The sequence below is a fragment of the Pteronotus mesoamericanus genome, unplaced genomic scaffold (genome assembly GCF_021234165.1).
Source record: "Pteronotus mesoamericanus isolate MK-2021 breed Mesoamerican mustached bat unplaced genomic scaffold, CSHL_Meso_final contig_105, whole genome shotgun sequence".
NCBI classification, from domain to species: domain Eukaryota; kingdom Metazoa; phylum Chordata; class Mammalia; order Chiroptera; family Mormoopidae; genus Pteronotus; species Pteronotus mesoamericanus.
Genome location: NW_026555006.1, coordinates 12,758,908 through 12,775,818, shown reverse-complemented (window position 1 = coordinate 12,775,818; position 16,911 = coordinate 12,758,908).

Below are 16,911 nucleotides of genomic sequence, written 5' to 3'. Positions count from 1 at the left end.
ATTTTAAAATTTACCGTGGCACATAGCAGTTTCTCAAGAAATGTTTTTTTGGCCAGATAAATTCAACATATTTCTGAGCCCTATGGCAACTGGAAGAACTGTTAGTTCCATAATCGTTTTATATTTTTAACACTTTCAAGAGGTATCCCCATATTTCTCTAATATGAATACATTTGATGCTATGTCATAGAGTTGTTCAGTCTATAAATACTTTTTTCCATTAAAAAAAGTTTGTTGAACCAGCTGTTGACCTGGAGCTTTGATGGCTTTCTCCCTGCCTGTATTTTAAGAATTACTTAGAATCAAAAGGTTATACGTGGATTTTCAACTGCACGGTGGTGGCCCCCGCCCCCCATCCCACTCCTGCCTTGCTCAAGGGTCAACTGTCATTCCTTCAATCTCTATTTCACATCCACTGTGAAGGTATTAGAGGTAATTGGGGCCCTAACAGTTGATACTTTAAGAAAACATAGGACAATTCTATTTCATTCTATGAGAAGATTAGACTCTTCTAAAATGCAGAGTTATTTCTAACATTGTTTTAAATTCCAATTTTTGCCCCTGTAAGGGAAATGTTTTCTCAATCAAATAGCATAAAGAAAATGGTATCCTATTGAAAGAAAAAGGTAGAACAGAACACCATTATGTAATTATGTTATTGTAACATAGGGTTACCATGTTTTGAAGTAGACTTAATAAAGTATGAACTAGAGAGTGCTTATTTTCCTCTGGAAAACTCAAAGTTTACCTGTTTAAAATAATACTGTACCTTTTTGTAAATGTGGCTTGCCTGATATCATTTGGAAAGTCATTGAAGAAAATAAGAATTACTCATTCATTCATTTAACAAATATGTTATTGAACTTTTTACTGCATGTCAGTTTCTATCCCATATGCTTGGGATTTTTTATTGCTAATTTTTACATAGTCATGTAATAGTTTGCAGCTGATAAATGTGCCAAATGAAGAAGAAAATCTCCATCCCAAGGAATTTATAATACAGAAAGCCAACCGCAAAGAAACTGTCACTTTCAAAATATCATAATATTTCCAATCCTTGTTTTCTCTTCATTTGACTTTCTATGACAGGTCAGGTATGGCAGAGTAATTTGAAAGTTTGAGGGCATTTACGACAAGCAACCTATCATGCTAATGACAAATTTGGAGCATTCTACACTGTGTGGAGGAAAATGTTAGATATCAAAGACAGTGCACTGAGCAGTTTATGTCTTACATTATAATGCTGATGTGTTCACATCAATGGCTGTTATGATAATATGTCTCATTATGTGAATACTATAAAATTTTTTTGTTGACACATTCAAAGTAACTTTGAAATTAGGAATTGAAGCTTTATTATAAACAATCAGCCTGAATTTGTACTATGGATTTTATTCCATCTTGGCATGTACACATAATCAAATGAGTGTGCCGATTTCCTGCTCCTTTCCTATCTTCCTAATGTGTGTACTGTGCATTGATATTTGTCCCAGGCCTCTGAGGCTGTGGCAAAAGCACGGAACTGGATCAAGAGATCTTGGCTCTCCCCCTGGTTCTGCCCCTATCAGGCTGTGTGACCTTGGGCAAATCACTGAACCTCTCTAGATTTGCTCACCAGAAGATTGAACCGGTTGAGTTTATACATATTGCTATTGATAGAATTAGAAGTCCTGTTGTCATCTTTTCTAGGTTTGTTGATTATTGTACCTTCTATTCTTTGAATCTCTTTTTATAGAATAATATGGCTGATTTCACCTGCCTGGTCTGATTAGAAAATGTTTATAGGGAATCCAGCTTAATCGACTATTTGGGGACAGAATCACAAAGATGATCTCATTTCCTAGGGTAGGCTGTTTTTGGAAGGGGCATTTTGGTCTAAGAAGTCCTGCTTCTGTTGCCACTTCCACGAGGGAAATGGCTTTAAACACAGTCATCTTTTGCCGGTGAGGCCAAGCTTTGCCACACTTGGGGATGAGCATCTGTTTTAGTTTCATATAAATTACTTGGATTAACGTTGGGCTTTCTCTAGGTCTTCAAAATTAAATTTTGAGTAAATTACTTAAAATTCATAAGAATTTGTATGATTTTTATTACTGTACAAAGCCAGGACTGAAGGCATTTCCTCTCTGTGTTCCAGTGCCTGGCAGGGGGGCTGGCACATGAGAGGCCCGTGTGGAATGATGTAGGTTGATTTCCTCTGACTTCTAATGTGGCTCTCCCTCATTTTGCAGGAGACGTATTTTGGGTGGTAGAAGTGTTGTGTATTAAACAATATTTTCAGTATGCTGGCTATCTGAAGCACATGTGCGGTGACTTAGTGCAATGATCACCCAATCATAGGCCCATTTAGGAACCTTAGGTGTGCTTCTAGGTAAATTATGCAACATCTCACCCTGCTTCTTCATCTGAGAAATGAAGGCTTAATTTCAATGGCTCCTGAGGGCCTTTCACCACTAAAATCCTTTGATCAAAATTTAACTTTTTATGCATCAGCCTGTACTAAATTAAACAGTTTCTGTAATTAATATCACAGTTTTTCTTGAAAGAAATTTGATTTCCAAGACTTTCAAGCACACGTTTTGAAGTAATTATTTTGTAGTGATGATGAGCACATACTTTGGAGTCAGACCAGTTTGGTTTCAAATCTTGACTAGGACATTTATTGAAAACAGGTTGCCATCCCTCTATCAGACTCACTTTTCTCATCTGTAAATGGGGATAATAATAGTATCAACTTCATAGGGCAGTTGTCAGGATTAAATGAGATAACGTATGTACGTACTTAAGACAATGCCCAGCCCAGGTAACTACTATTCTTACTGTCACCAGACTGGGATTGAGATCACCATACAGAAAAGCACTATAAATATACTTAATTTTAGATTGAAGATAATGACTGCAGGTAAAGATTGAGTAACTTTACTTACTAAACTGTACTTCAGATTCACTAGAACGCTCTCACCTGGGCAGGAAATGTCCGTGGAGATAAGAACAGCAGTTACACATCAGAGTGGTGCGTGTCTGGATAAATCATCCCTTGCTGCAGCACTCTTCAAATGAGCAAATCAAAGAGCATCTTTTAGCAATAGAGCAATATGTATAAATTAAATTTATTGATGCACATGGTTATGGTTATTATTTTAATCTTCCTCTCTAGGTGTTTTGTAAGAAAATATAAGTCTTGTGTTTACTTCTGTTTGTTAATGCTTTGATAAATCAGACATTTTTAGTATTCTATCAATGGCAAAAGTCTAATTGCCTTATTGTATTCTGATTTATTTCTTTCCTTACTTTCTTTGCATCTGCAGCCCAACAAATGAGTCTCTGAAGAGATATATGTTATGATACAGTGTCAGTGAAATTAATCCTGATCAATTTTAAAGTTCACATTTTTATTTGATGACTTTCAAGGGAATCACTAAAACTGAGATTGACTTGGTCTCTTCTTTTGTTGGTTAAATATTGTTGTTTGAAGGCAGTGGAGCCAGAGTGGAGAAAAGGGCTCTTCCTGTCTTCTCAACTCTGTTCCGTTTCTGAAGGAAAGCCACAGCCTCTCCTCTTGTCTATATATAAAGTGAAGCTAATTGGTCAAAACAAACACAGTGGCTATAATGGGCTTGTAACTCTGGCATCTCACCAAGGCCAGAAGCCTAATTCTTTCCTAAATGAGAGAATATTGAATGCTCTAGAAAACTTACCTCTTATCCTTTCAGTTTTCCCAGGCATTTTTTATGTTTCACATTAATCAAATTGTTGTCTCATGTTGTAGGGTGTTTTACAGCTAACATCTTCTCTGAGCCCCTCAGTTACTCAGGGAGGTACTTGGAGCAGGTACGACTTCCCCTATTCTCTGATGGGAAAACTAGGACTCAGAGGAAGGAAACATGTGGCCAAAATCACACCATTAATACATTTAGAGAGAGGATTTCTGATAGGTGGTTGCATGTTTCACATTTGAAAAAAAAGAGAAGAGTTTTCACCCAAGTAAAGAAGAACATTCAAATTATATATTGTTTAATAGTAAAGATAATAAGAAACAAAACTGTAGATAATATTTAGTACTTAATTTTTCATGCAAGAACATTTAAAACTCCTTATCTAATTTTACATATAATTTTCAAGTTCTAACAAAAATAACACAGCCTCTAGTTGAGTAAGAAAAACAAATGGCCTCGGAGAGGAATTTCTGTTCTTTTCCCACAATTGAATCCTGCAAGATTTCTATGCTGCTAATATAAAATACAGTTGTGTAAAACTTTTGTGCTGTTTATAACGATCTTTATTTTTCATTTTTTATTTTTGTATACTTTATTTTTGTAATACCATTTTTCTTTGTTCTGTATATTCACATAAAAGACAAAGAAATCTGAATGTTTCCAGAAAAAAATCTCTAACAGTGTATAAGGAAGTACCTATTCCAAACATGTATTGCTGCTCATCATTGCAAAAGTACATTTAAGTTCATTTTTAAAAATCCCTGGTTTGCCTTTTAAGCCTCAACTCATGCTAAATATAAGTAAATGTTGAAGGAATGGTCATTAATTGTGTAATTAAACAGAAATTTGAAAATAATATCAACTTGGTGATGATCAATACTCGATACTTGTAAAGCTGGTGCCATTTATAAGGGAGGAAAAAAGCTTAAAAAGCACAGATATTTAGTTATTTAATTTATTTATTTAAAACACAACTGTTTGGATAGCTCTACTTTCATATTCAAGGAGCTAGGTAAATAAATATTTGTATGACCACAATCAGAATATCCAAATTATCGGGAACCACCCCACTTCCTGTGCACATCTCCCCTTCAGTGTAATTACCAAAACTCAAATCTTGAGGGAACTTTTGGCTAACTTTAAATCACAGAGCCCATTGTTCTTGAAGCAAACCGATTTTATTTTTTGCCTCTTTTTTTTTTTTTTTTCTATCGTTAATGTCAAGCAAACATTTATTTCAGGTGCAAAGCCTCAGGATATGTTAGCGAAAACAGTGGCTGGGCTGTGCTAGTGCTTACTGCCCACTAAGTGGGTGGGAAAAGGGTGTTGTGACCCTCTTACCCTTCCCACCAGTCTCCCTAACAGCTTTGGCCTTCGGGTCAGCTCAATTTCCCCTCCACTGAGTGGCCATTACGGTGCCTGCTCGGTGATAAATGCTTTATGTAAGAGACTGCATTGCCGGCAGCTAGCGCTAGGGAAGTCTGCCGCGGGGGCCAGCCAGACAAACTAACATGCTGGCCCGCGATGGGCCCGTTACCTAGCAACGTGCCTGGCCTCACCAAAATGAAGAGACCCACAAACAAAAATGAAAAGAAGATAAAACGAGTCAAAGTACAAGGGGCGAGGAGGTTAATATTCCTCTATCGAATGACTTCGTTTTGGAGAATTGCATTTTAACCTTATTTATTTATTTTTTTCAAAGCTGAAGGTGGAGACTTGTATTGGAAATTAAATTAGGCCACATTTGTGTTTTTTAAAAAATGTTTTCTTTTATGCAGAATTTATTTTACCTCTCCATAATTTTGTAACTTTCTCTTAAAGTGGAAAGAGAAACTACATTAGAGGGGAACATACGATGTATAAATAAATATTTAACTTTTCTTGCACCATCTTCCTGTGTGGCTTTGGACAGGTAGCTTGGATTCTCTGTTGCCAAAAAAGGATGGCAGAGGTAATTTATTAAACACAACAAAAGGCTCAGGTGTAATGTTTTATGCCAGGGAAATGTTCCCATTTTCCTTAAATTTGAGCACAACTAACTCTACAACTAATTTGAGCCGTTATCTTAAAAATTAGTGAAATCTGTGCTCAATTAAATGAATGGCTTTTAGCTTTGAGATTCAGGGTGGCCCCCAAATTATTAGGCCAATGTGTATACATATGTGTAGTTTTCAGCATCTGCTATGTACCAGGTATTATACAAGGCCCTTTAAAAATATGTACTAGTGTTTATACAAGGTAAAAATGAATGAATAAGTCCAGATTCACTCAAAAAAATCATTTGACAAAAATTTTTTAGTTTCTACCAATCCAAGGATTGGTATGTTGATACTTCTTACCTATGACCTAAACAGAAATATAACTACAGAAATATAACTGCAGAAATAAAAATGAAGCATTCATAAATCTTTCAAGTTCCCTTCTTGTCAGCCTCCCAATCACTGACCTAGTTCAGGTCCGTAACTATTTTCCCTACTTTAAACCTTCTTCCCTGTAGTATACTCTGCCAAAGTTAATTGCTGAGTTATTTTGAGTCCTTTGCTTAAGATCCTGTTTGGTTCCTTATGGTCCAAACTCCTTATCATGACTCACAAATCCCTCTGCGTCTGTCTCATCTCTGACTCCTATGTACTGTAGTCACAGAATTGCTCTCTGTTCCCTAGATACACTGTGCTTATGAGCTCCTTTCTGCCTTGGTTTATACTATTCTCTGTGTTAAGAATGCACTTCCCTGTTCCATTTCTCCATCCAGAAAACTCCTGGTCCTTCCTTAAGATCCAGGACATCTTAATGAAGGGGGGTGCAGCTCCCTCCAATATGCTTTCATAGGTCTCACCTCGTTATCCTCATCTGTAAAATGGCATCCATAACAGTACCTACTTCATAGGGCTGTTGTAAGGAATAAATAAGCTAATAACATAGAAAGTACTTAAAACCAAGTATGGTATGACATAAGCACCCAAAGAACATTAGCTATTGTTGCTCTTATAAAAATCCCAAATATAGCATTTGTATGATAATCATATATATGTCTTACCCCTCAGATGATAAGATTTTCTCAAGGGAAGGAAGTCTGCCTTAGAATTAGCTTTGTGTCTCCTGTGTTTGGCATTTGCTTGCCATTGTACAGGGTCCAGCAGAAGTAACATCTGCTTGAGTATGGTGGGTAGGGTACATTTCACCTAAAATGTCATATGGTATGCTTGAGTGTGATATTGTTATGTTATAGAATTATATGCTTATGATTTCATCATAAAAGATTTTGTAATAAAAAAGGGGCATTATTTGTGCTGGATGCTGTATTATAGTAAGTGCTCAATAGAGGTTGTTGAATAAGTGAATCAATGCCTAATGTTTCTAGAGCTGTTTGGGTTAATGAGGGATTTTTTTCCCTTTATGGTTTAGTATCTTTTCTCTTTAAAACAAACTTTTCACACCTAGTAAATGCTCTTCATGAGGCTTTTGGTTTTAGGATGCTCACTAATAAAAGCGTTCTCTTCTCCATCTTCTACCTCTATTGGAAAACCATCATAAACTCTCTTTTATTACACAGCTGAACTTGGACACTTGAATTCCGGAGTCGCCTGGAAAACCCCTATAAAGTGATTGTGCTATTTTTTGTTTCATGGCTGTTAGATTTAGCTTCACTGTATATTGCCTGTAAACTTTACAGGGTTCAATCTTTAAGCCAGCACTTTGACTTCTTACCTATTTCTCTCTTGTGTTATAAGAAACAGAATCAGTATTATATTTAAAAAAATAAAAATATGCTTATTTATCTATCTCTACAAGAACCCATGTTAAGCACAAAACATTATTGAGTCTTAAATTTGTGGCCTGACCATAGAACAACACTGTGGGGAGCAGCAGAAGTCGTGTGACCTTGTAGGTACATGGTATGAAAAGGAGGGCAGGTGCAGAGAGAGCAGAACAGGGACATGAATGTTCTTTCCAAACAGAGAGGAATCACTTCCCAGTGAGCACCCAGTAGAAGTTTACTTTTTGGTAAAGTTGAAAGCCTGACAAATATGTTTTCCTTTCCTTTTACCTTGTACTTGAGGAAAGAGCATGGGGCTTTGGAGCCACTATAACCTGAAAACAAGTTTTGTTTTGCCATTTAACGATATGTCTTAAACTGGCCAAAGTGCTTATCCTTGTTCACCCTCGGTTTCCTTGTCTGTAAAATGGGGATCTTCTGGCCAGAGCTTTTGTGAGGATTAAATGAGACCATATATAAAACACCAAGAACAGTGAGTGTTCAATAGTTACACGAGCTCCCCAAATCTCTTTCCTTTTGTTCTTTTCGTTTCTGTCTAATAAAACAAACCCCAGACACATCACCCTAACTCTGTCTCTGAGGTTTTTCTTTTCTGTCACTACTATTCTGGCCTCCAGGGACCAGACTCTTCTTTAAGGCTCTGGTCCCCAAATGACTCTTCTTCTTTGGTTCCCTTTGAGATGCCCAGGGATAACAAAAAAGATGAAGTGACGCTGTTGAGGTAGGGAAAACACGAGAAGTGGGTCACAAAACAGTTCCATAACTTGGGGCTTGAACCCTGGCTCTTTGGCTTATGACATACTTTTAACTGATCTTCTACGTCTACCTACAAACACAAAAGATTGTTTGGGGACAGCATCTTGACCCTGGAAAACACTCTGGATTAGTCAGGTCAAACTTGAATTCCTCCCAACCAGGGATATTTAGGGGAACCTATCCTCTGCCTCACCGCGTATGCGCTGGGGCGGCCACACTCAGGGCAGACATGGCCCTCACCTCTGTGGAGCTCACTGTCCACTTAAAGTCCCTGATCACCGGGGCCTTCATCCACAAAATGGGGAAAGAGCCCCACCTCATGCCAAAAAATGAAAATAAAAAAAATAATGTTGAGACTATTGAGCACTTGATCTGTATGCCTAGAGCTTTGTATACATTGTTTTATTTCATGATCCCAATCACTTCAATGTTATTTTACACCTAAGAAAATGGAGGCCACCTGTTCAGGTCAGCCCAGGGTGGCCCAGCTGTCTGCTGTCAATGCGCTTGCTCTCGACACCATGCTAATGAATGGGAAGCAGCTGGCAGAGCGCTGGGCACACAGTGTAACTGGTGCTGCGTGAGTCAGCAGCCCCTCTACCTACCTCCCCTTCCCTCCTCCACTCTGAAGTGCCCAGGTAGTGAGGGGAGAGAGAGAAGAAGAAGACAGAAAAGGGGCAGAGTTAACAGGCAAGGTGTCCTTCACGGTTCTCCCTCAGGTGGTCCTGCAGCCAGTACCTATAGTCATTAAACCTCCCTGCAATCGGTTTGGGTTTCCCAAACTTCAGTAATTAAGAAGATTCTGTAATTATATTCCTGAGTTTTAAATGGTTTTAATCTTTCTTCCTTTCTCAGTTTACACTTTTTAATTTGTTTCCTTGTCCCTCACTCTTTCTCTTACAAGCACATGCCCAGGCCTATAGTAATGAATGGACTCATACTAATTATAAGGCTGTGATTCCATCAAAGGGCTTGGATGCTGCTGCTATTTCCATCAGTTACTTGAGCAAAGCTCCAGGGCTTTATAACTCATCAGTGTCTTGATGGAAATTTGGCCTGGCAATCGGGATCTAATTGTTCTGGATGCTGTACACATGTTGCTCTAGAGAAAAACAGCTTCAGAATCACTTGCTCTCTTTCAGTGATTACTGCTGAAACATGTCTCTTAGGTCCAGAATTACCATTTACAAGTAAGTTTGAAACATGTCTGAGCATCTTAGAATGACAACGACTTACCTGGATGATAGATTTTGAAATGGGAGGTTTTGTGCCAAGAAATTATCATTCATTGGCCCTCACTGACTATTTCACAAGATTTCTAGCATCTGAGTCATTTACCACAAAAGAAGATACAGACGTGGAGAGCAGAAGCCTTGGAAACTAAACACACTCTATCTATTATTGTCAGGGACACAGGTACCAACATTTTATGATCATCTGAGTTATATAACCATTGTGTAATCCTCACCACAACAGCTCTACAGGTAAGTATTGTTAGTCCCATTTTACAGATGAGAGAAATGAAGCCCAGAAAGATTAAGCAACATGCGTAAGATCTCGGAGCGAGTGGGTAGGATTCAGGCTTTTTGTGACTCCAAAGCCATTGCTATTCCACTACACGATATCTAAAGATTAAAAAGTTACAACAGTTGGTCTAGACAAGCCGTTTGCATTGGGGTGAAAAGGACAGTCTGGCGAGTGATAAAATTGCTGGGCATGATGAGGGAAATCAGGAGCCGGTGTCCAGGTGAAGAGCGTTGGGAAGCTTTGGCTGTAGCCTCAGGAAAGGGGTGGAGGGAGGAGTCCAGTCCAAGGTGGTGAGAAGACGGGGCTGGGTGCTGGGGGCCTCCGCGGGTGATGGAGACGTACTCCTCCGACCAAAGGGAATAACACCGGAACTGAGCGTATGTAAGAGGCTAAACGGTGGCTAGCTAGGGGTTGGCAACGGCTAGGGAGGCTTCCAAGAAATACAAGGCCCATGGCTCCTGCCCTCAAGGAATTCACAATGTGATTGGGCAAAAGTATGTGTGCACTTACAATGTAAGAGAATTACAAGGTAAGGCCACGTGGGAGAAGTGTCAGAAGAGTGGGAAGAAGTAAAAAATGGTGTATTTACTCCCTGCCTCCCACCCGTTTCTTCAAAGGATAGAGAGCAGCACTTTAACAGCGATAACAGGTCATGACCCACCCGCTTGCCTTCCTCTCCGGATTGCCCTTCATCATCCCTCTCCTCCATATCACAGCCACAGTGACCCACTCTGTCTCTGTTATGCCACCTCTCACTTCAGAACGTGGCACAGGCCAGTCCCCGCTTGGAACGCTCTTTGCCTGACTACCACCAGTGCCCAGGTTTTGGCATGGTCCTGGTTTCCAGGAAGCCTCCCCCGACCCTTGCCCCGTCAGCTGCTGTTTGTCCATCATCAGCCTCTGTGCTCCCAGGCGCCATGTGAACTCTGCAAGGCCCCAGGTTTACTCTGTCCGCCGTGGAACTCCCATACCTGGCACCGAGGGGTCGGTAAGTATCTGTTTAATGAATTCATTCTTTGATCACCCAGTGTCTAGTATAGTGCTGGAAACTCTTTAAAGACATTGTTCTAAGAGTTTGATGTGCATTAACTCCTTTAATCGTCATTACAACCCTGAGATGAGAACTGTTACCATCCGCATTTTACCCACGAGGAAACTGAGGCACACAACCTAGGGAGTCCGGAGCCAGGAACTGCACCCTTACCCACTGCGCCACACTGCCCGAAGGTTAGTCTCAGAAAGGAATACACTGGAGCATATAGGAGTTACTGTTATTTCCCTGGAGTCATATTTCTTTAAGTTATAGGGTGTAGTGAGTCAATTTTTATGGGTCTAGGCCTTGAATGGGGCTGTTCATGTAAACTGTGCTTCAAGAAGTTCCAGTTCAGGTGAAGTCCTGGACTAGTATCCTCACTGTCACTTTAAACAGGAAGAGCAACCAGAAGGACTTCCAGAAATGTGACGGGGTTTCAGGAGGCTGGTTGTCCTCTCTCCGCAAGATCAGATGTAGAGACCTCATCTGTCTGTGAGTATGTAAGATTACAAACTAGTTGGATGTGTTGCTACCAAATATTATTCACAAGTAGCATCTGCTATAATTCACATCCTTTCAGAAATTAACAACTATTAGCAAGAGCTAATACCCTCAGGTGAGAAAATACAGATGGAATGACTCCACTAACCTGGGATTTCGTTACATGTGAACTGAGCAAAGGAGAGAGGAAGGGTTAAAGTCACATTGCTCTTCTTAGCCATTCTATTCATGACTGCTGCAGAAACAAACATCTGCCCCGCCCCCTCAAATGTACTCAGGCCGCCTCCAGGCCTCATAGTTCACTGCTTGCTTGATGCCATGTCAATAACATGAGGTTTGCCCACGGAGCCCATGTCAAATTGTGTTCCTTAACAATGTGTGCTGCGTGGCTGTTTTGTTAGGTTTGCCAGCAAAGCCTTCCCGGCAGCCCCTGGGTGCTCGTCACTGAGCTAACCCAGTAGAGGCTGTTGGTGCCACACCCACATCTCTTGGCACTCACTTCACGTTCTGAAGGTGGCTCACAGCAAGCACCTGTAACTCTGCACGAGGGCTTTTCCAAGTCACAGGAACACGCTTGACCTGGGAGGACAACGAGCCAGAGATGCCGGAGAGCTCATACCCCTGGGAGGAGCCCTCAACCAACAACAGATGGGGAGTTGCTGGGTGAATGCCCCAGCCGCCTCACCCCTGAATGGGTCAATGCTGGAGCATTTTCTACGTGGCCTCCCAAGCTCTCAAAGCAATTGGTAATTTGCTTGAGAACATACTTCATATTAGCTTCTTTTCCTCTGCTATTTCCCCTCTTCAGTCCCCTCCTGCTGTCCTCTGGAACCATCTCCCAAATAAACTACGTGCACTTGAATGCTTGTCTCAGGGTCTACTTCTGAGTAGGGGAAACCCAAGCTAAGACAGCTAGGCCCTGGGCATATAGAGACAATCAAGATAGCCTCTACCTTCAAGAGGTTCGCAGTCTAGACAATGAGAAAGACAAAACAACCCAGTGATTATAACAGTGTGGAAATGCTATAGTAAAGGCCCACACAGGGGCTATGGAATATAGAGAAGGATCACAGAAGACTCGTGGGAGTGTGTAGGTGGGTGATGTGGAGCAGTCAGAGGGAGCTTGCGGGATGATACAAGATGTGTTAATTGCTTGCTTCAATGATAAGTATCATGTTATAAAATAGTTTAATATTTGTGGAATAAATGATCTGTAAAACGACTCTTGTGTATCTACAGAGTTGCAGAAACACTATAAAATGAAATTTTTACTAAGTCAGGCTTTTAGGTCCCTAATGGTTTATGTTCTGAGAAAATACTTCCATAATGTACATGCACTGGTTTCTGTCCTTGCTGTGCACCTGGGCTCCTGGGTGCACATCGCCCCAAGCCCAGCCCGAGCCCGCAGTCAGGATGGACAAGCACACTGACATTCGTGCTCTGAAAGCCCTTTACACGTGTCCCTTTCCCAGTGCGTTACATTTTTGGTCAATATGTTGCTCCCTGACACCCACCACATGTCCTTGGCGGTGTCCTCATTGTTTTCCTTTGCTGACATCAAAAAAATTTATTATTGAATCATTTTATTTATTTATTTATTTTTGCATCACTTTACAAATATGCCACTACATTCTAAGCTTCATGAGGGCAGGGAGCTTTCTGTTTTGCTCACCATTGTATACTCAAAGCAACACAGTTCCTGGCATATAATCGGTGTCAGTAAATGTGGTGTATGATTAAATGACTAGGAGCTCCTTGTACAGAAAGGCAAGCCTTTTGATCATTGCATCACTGGTCTAATGCACATGGCCCGGCACTTGGCAAACACCATTGGAAGTTTATAAAATAATTTTTAAAAACCCAATGTAAAAGAATATTCTATATTAGTGACAAAAGTTAATTAGAGCGAAATATTTTAAATCTTTTCTGTTCTTGGTCGCCACTTTTCTTCAAATAGAAAACCATTTCCATAATCACAAGTGGTCACCATGGAGCTTCTATGTTAATCACGCTTCCTACTTCTTCTGCTGTCTTGGGCAGATCCCAGAAGCTCTTTCAGTTGCATCATCAAAGCCTCAGAATACGATTGGGACTGGAAGCCAAGTTCATGTTGAATAAAATAGTCACTGCCATTGTAATTACCCAAATGAGAGCCCAGCCTGACTGCCAAGGGTTAGCCTTGCAATTCCCCTCACAAATCCAGTTTTGACAGGTGGTCAGGTTACTTTTTAAAAGGAGATAATCTTTCTTAAAAGTGAGTTGCTACATATCCAAAAGGGAAGCCATACGAGAAGGCAGCATGCCTGCATCCACACCCGTTGTAACTCGGTCCTCCCCTGGCAGTACTCGCGTTGGAATAGAAACTTTCTGAGGTGTTTGAATCTCCCTTAAGAAATTCTGTGCTGCTGGAGAATCACAAACCTTGGACACAAGCTGGGAGGTCATTTACTATAAACCCTTGCCTTGCACCTGATCCCTGAGTAATCTCTCTAAGAACAGTCATAGCTTCATGGTAAGGATTTGTCACACTTGCTTTTAAGCCTATCCTGGTGGTGGAAAATAATGATCACGCCCACAATAACCATGATTAGTATTTACTGAACTGTGTGCGCATTATCCCATTTAATTCACAAAACATCCCCAGGAGGTAGGTCCTATTATTGTTCATGTTTTATACTTGAGGAAACTGAGAGTAAAAGAGATTACGCAACTTGTCCAAGGCCACGTAGCCTGTAAGTGGTGGAGCTAGGATTTAAAGCCAGATATGCAATTCCAGAGACCTCTGCTCTTGGGTCAACAAACAGGACATGAAAGGACAAAATCCTCTGGAAGACTAGAAAGTGTAGTGTTACATACCTTCTACAGTTTGAGTCTCTAAAGGACATACTTTCATAGGGCCTTCTTTGCTAAACAGATCTTATATGGGGAATGAAGGATGTAACACTGAAAGGGTAGATGAGCAAGAAAAACCCTAACTTCTCACTGCTCGTGAGGAAATCCTTAATGTATTTTATAATTTGGTGGGGGGTAAATGCAATGCCCAGGCAGAGCAGAAACTGGAAGCCTAGTCTCTTGACCCCTTTACAGTAGGTTACTTTTAGGGCTACCAGTGGCAAAACCAATATCCCAGAATGTCTACCAGGGTCAGAATGTTACTTCTTCTTACTTATATTAGGGCATATGGGGCTAGATTGTGCCAATAACAAATAAACCCCAAATCTCAGTGGCTTTAAACAATAAAGGTTCATTTCTTACTCATGATGCATCTTCTTCATAGGCCTTCTGCTCTTGCTCCTTTCAGACAGAGATGTGGGCTGATGGAGCCTCCCACACCTGGAATGTTGATGGTTGCTATCTATGTAGGAGAAGGATACTCCTACCAATGATTGCCAATCATTGGTTCCTAAAGATACCTGCCTGCAAGTTGATGCCATTTTTGCTCACAATTCATTTTTACAAGGAAATCACATAGACCCAGTTACATTCAAGTGAGTGAGGCATTTGCCTAAAATGAGAAGTTGAAATATTGGTAAATAACATTAATGGCTCCCCCACCAAATCCTTCAATTGTACTCAAATATGCTTAATTAAGAACAGAAAAAATTGTTCACATAATAAAATAAGTCATGATTATTTCAAGCAGGCGATCACATAATCTACCTGAATGTCTTATTTGGCCATTTTTGTCTATTGAGCAGTCTCTTCCACATAGCCTTGAGCTTTTGAGAGCAATGAGTGGTCTCAAAATGAGTGGGCAAAAGTATCTTTGATTACTTAGTGCCTGGTACCGTGCTAGGAGAATGTGCATTAGTCACCTTGGGCTGCAGTAACAAAATACTATAGACTGGATGGCTTAAGCAACAGAAATTAGTTTTCTCATAGCTCCTGAGCGAGAAGTCCACGATCAAGCTGCTGGCATGCGTTTCTGGTGACAGCTCCCTTCCTGGTTTGCAGATGACTGTCTTTTCACGATGTCCTCATATGGTTTTTCTGTGATGTGTGAACATGGGAAGAGAGTGAGCTCCCTGGGGTCTGGCCCCACCCTATGACCTCTTTTAACTTTAATGATTTCCTAATACAGCCACACATGGGTTTAGGCTTCATCATCTGAGTTTTAGGGGGACATAAGGATAAAACATTCAGTCTCTAACAGCATGGGAGGCTTCAATGATTTTTTTTGAATGGATGGATGAATGGATGGATGGATAAATGAGTGATTCCAATTAACCAATAGCCTTCCTTTTGTGTCCAGCCCATGAGCACATGCCACTTTTTTAATCTTCCTTTCCCCATCTTCCTCTCTCTGTCACTCTTCTTCCTTGTGAGGCCCACTCAACCTTCAAGACCCAACCAGCACATTGTTGCCCTGAGGAAATCACCCTCTTGCACCTTCCCAAGCCTGAACTAGTTGTTTCCTCTTCTCTTCTTCTGGGACACTCGATATCTCCTTTGGCCAGGGTACTGATCACACATAATTATAATTTTTTTTATGCACTAGACCATCTCCTACACTGATCTGTGAGCCTGTACAAAACAGGGGCTGGTAGGTATGAGGGCTGGCACCTGCAGTGGGGCCTGACTCATACAGGTGCCCAAACTGTGCTGGTCAAAAAATTAATGGATTAAGAGATCTTCCAGCTTATATGATATGTTAGTCTTCTAGTGTGTGTGTTTGTGTGTGTGTGTGTGTGTGTGTGTGCGCTCCTCTATTTCGTATGCAATTTACATAAGATTGGAGCTATCAGTAACTGCAGGAAAATCAGAACACTGGTCATGCTTGTCATTAAAGCACATTCAAACTCATATAAAGTAGATTGCCAATCCTGTTATCTCATCTTTGCTTGATTCCTTCTCAGCTAAGATGACCGTCTGGCACCTGCAGGCTTGATGCCGTCTCTGCGAGCAGTCCCCCCAGATGGCAGGGAACGAGCACACCTATTCAGCACGGTATCCCCAGAATCCAGCATGAGGCACAGCACATAGTAAGCACTTACTAAAGGTTTGGTGAATGACTGGATTAATCCACCAAGGCGCCAGAAAGACAGGTCACAGGGCACCATTTTAAGAGATTCTAAGACCTAAAGGAAGAAAAGATCATGGCATCATAGAAGCCTTGACTTAGAAGATACCGAAGTCAGATATGCTTGGTGGGATTCCAAACTAGTGATTTTCCAAAACCTTGGAGGAGATGTGACTACATCCTTCTTGTGCAGATCTCTGGCAATGGAGAGCCCACGATATCTGAGCCTGCATCTTTGGCATAAACATAGACTTTAAGCTCCAAGGGCTAGGCCTGCATCTCTAGTAGAGTAAGCTCACCCTTCTGTCTGTCAAAGGAATGCGGGCCGTGGTCCCCGGCCTTGCCTTTGTCCAGAAAGTGTCAGGGACAGAGCATCTCCCTATGGTAGGAGAAACTCAATGAGTGCTTGTCGTACGGAATGAAATTGTAGGGTTATGTGTAAATATAAGACATATGTGCAGGAATACCTGTTCTATACTGGAGGCAGGAGCCCTGAAGGAGGCGGGGCAGCCATACATCAGCTTTTCCGATCTGCCTCTGCTAATGTGTCTAATTACCTCGCCTCCACCAGCAGGCCCTT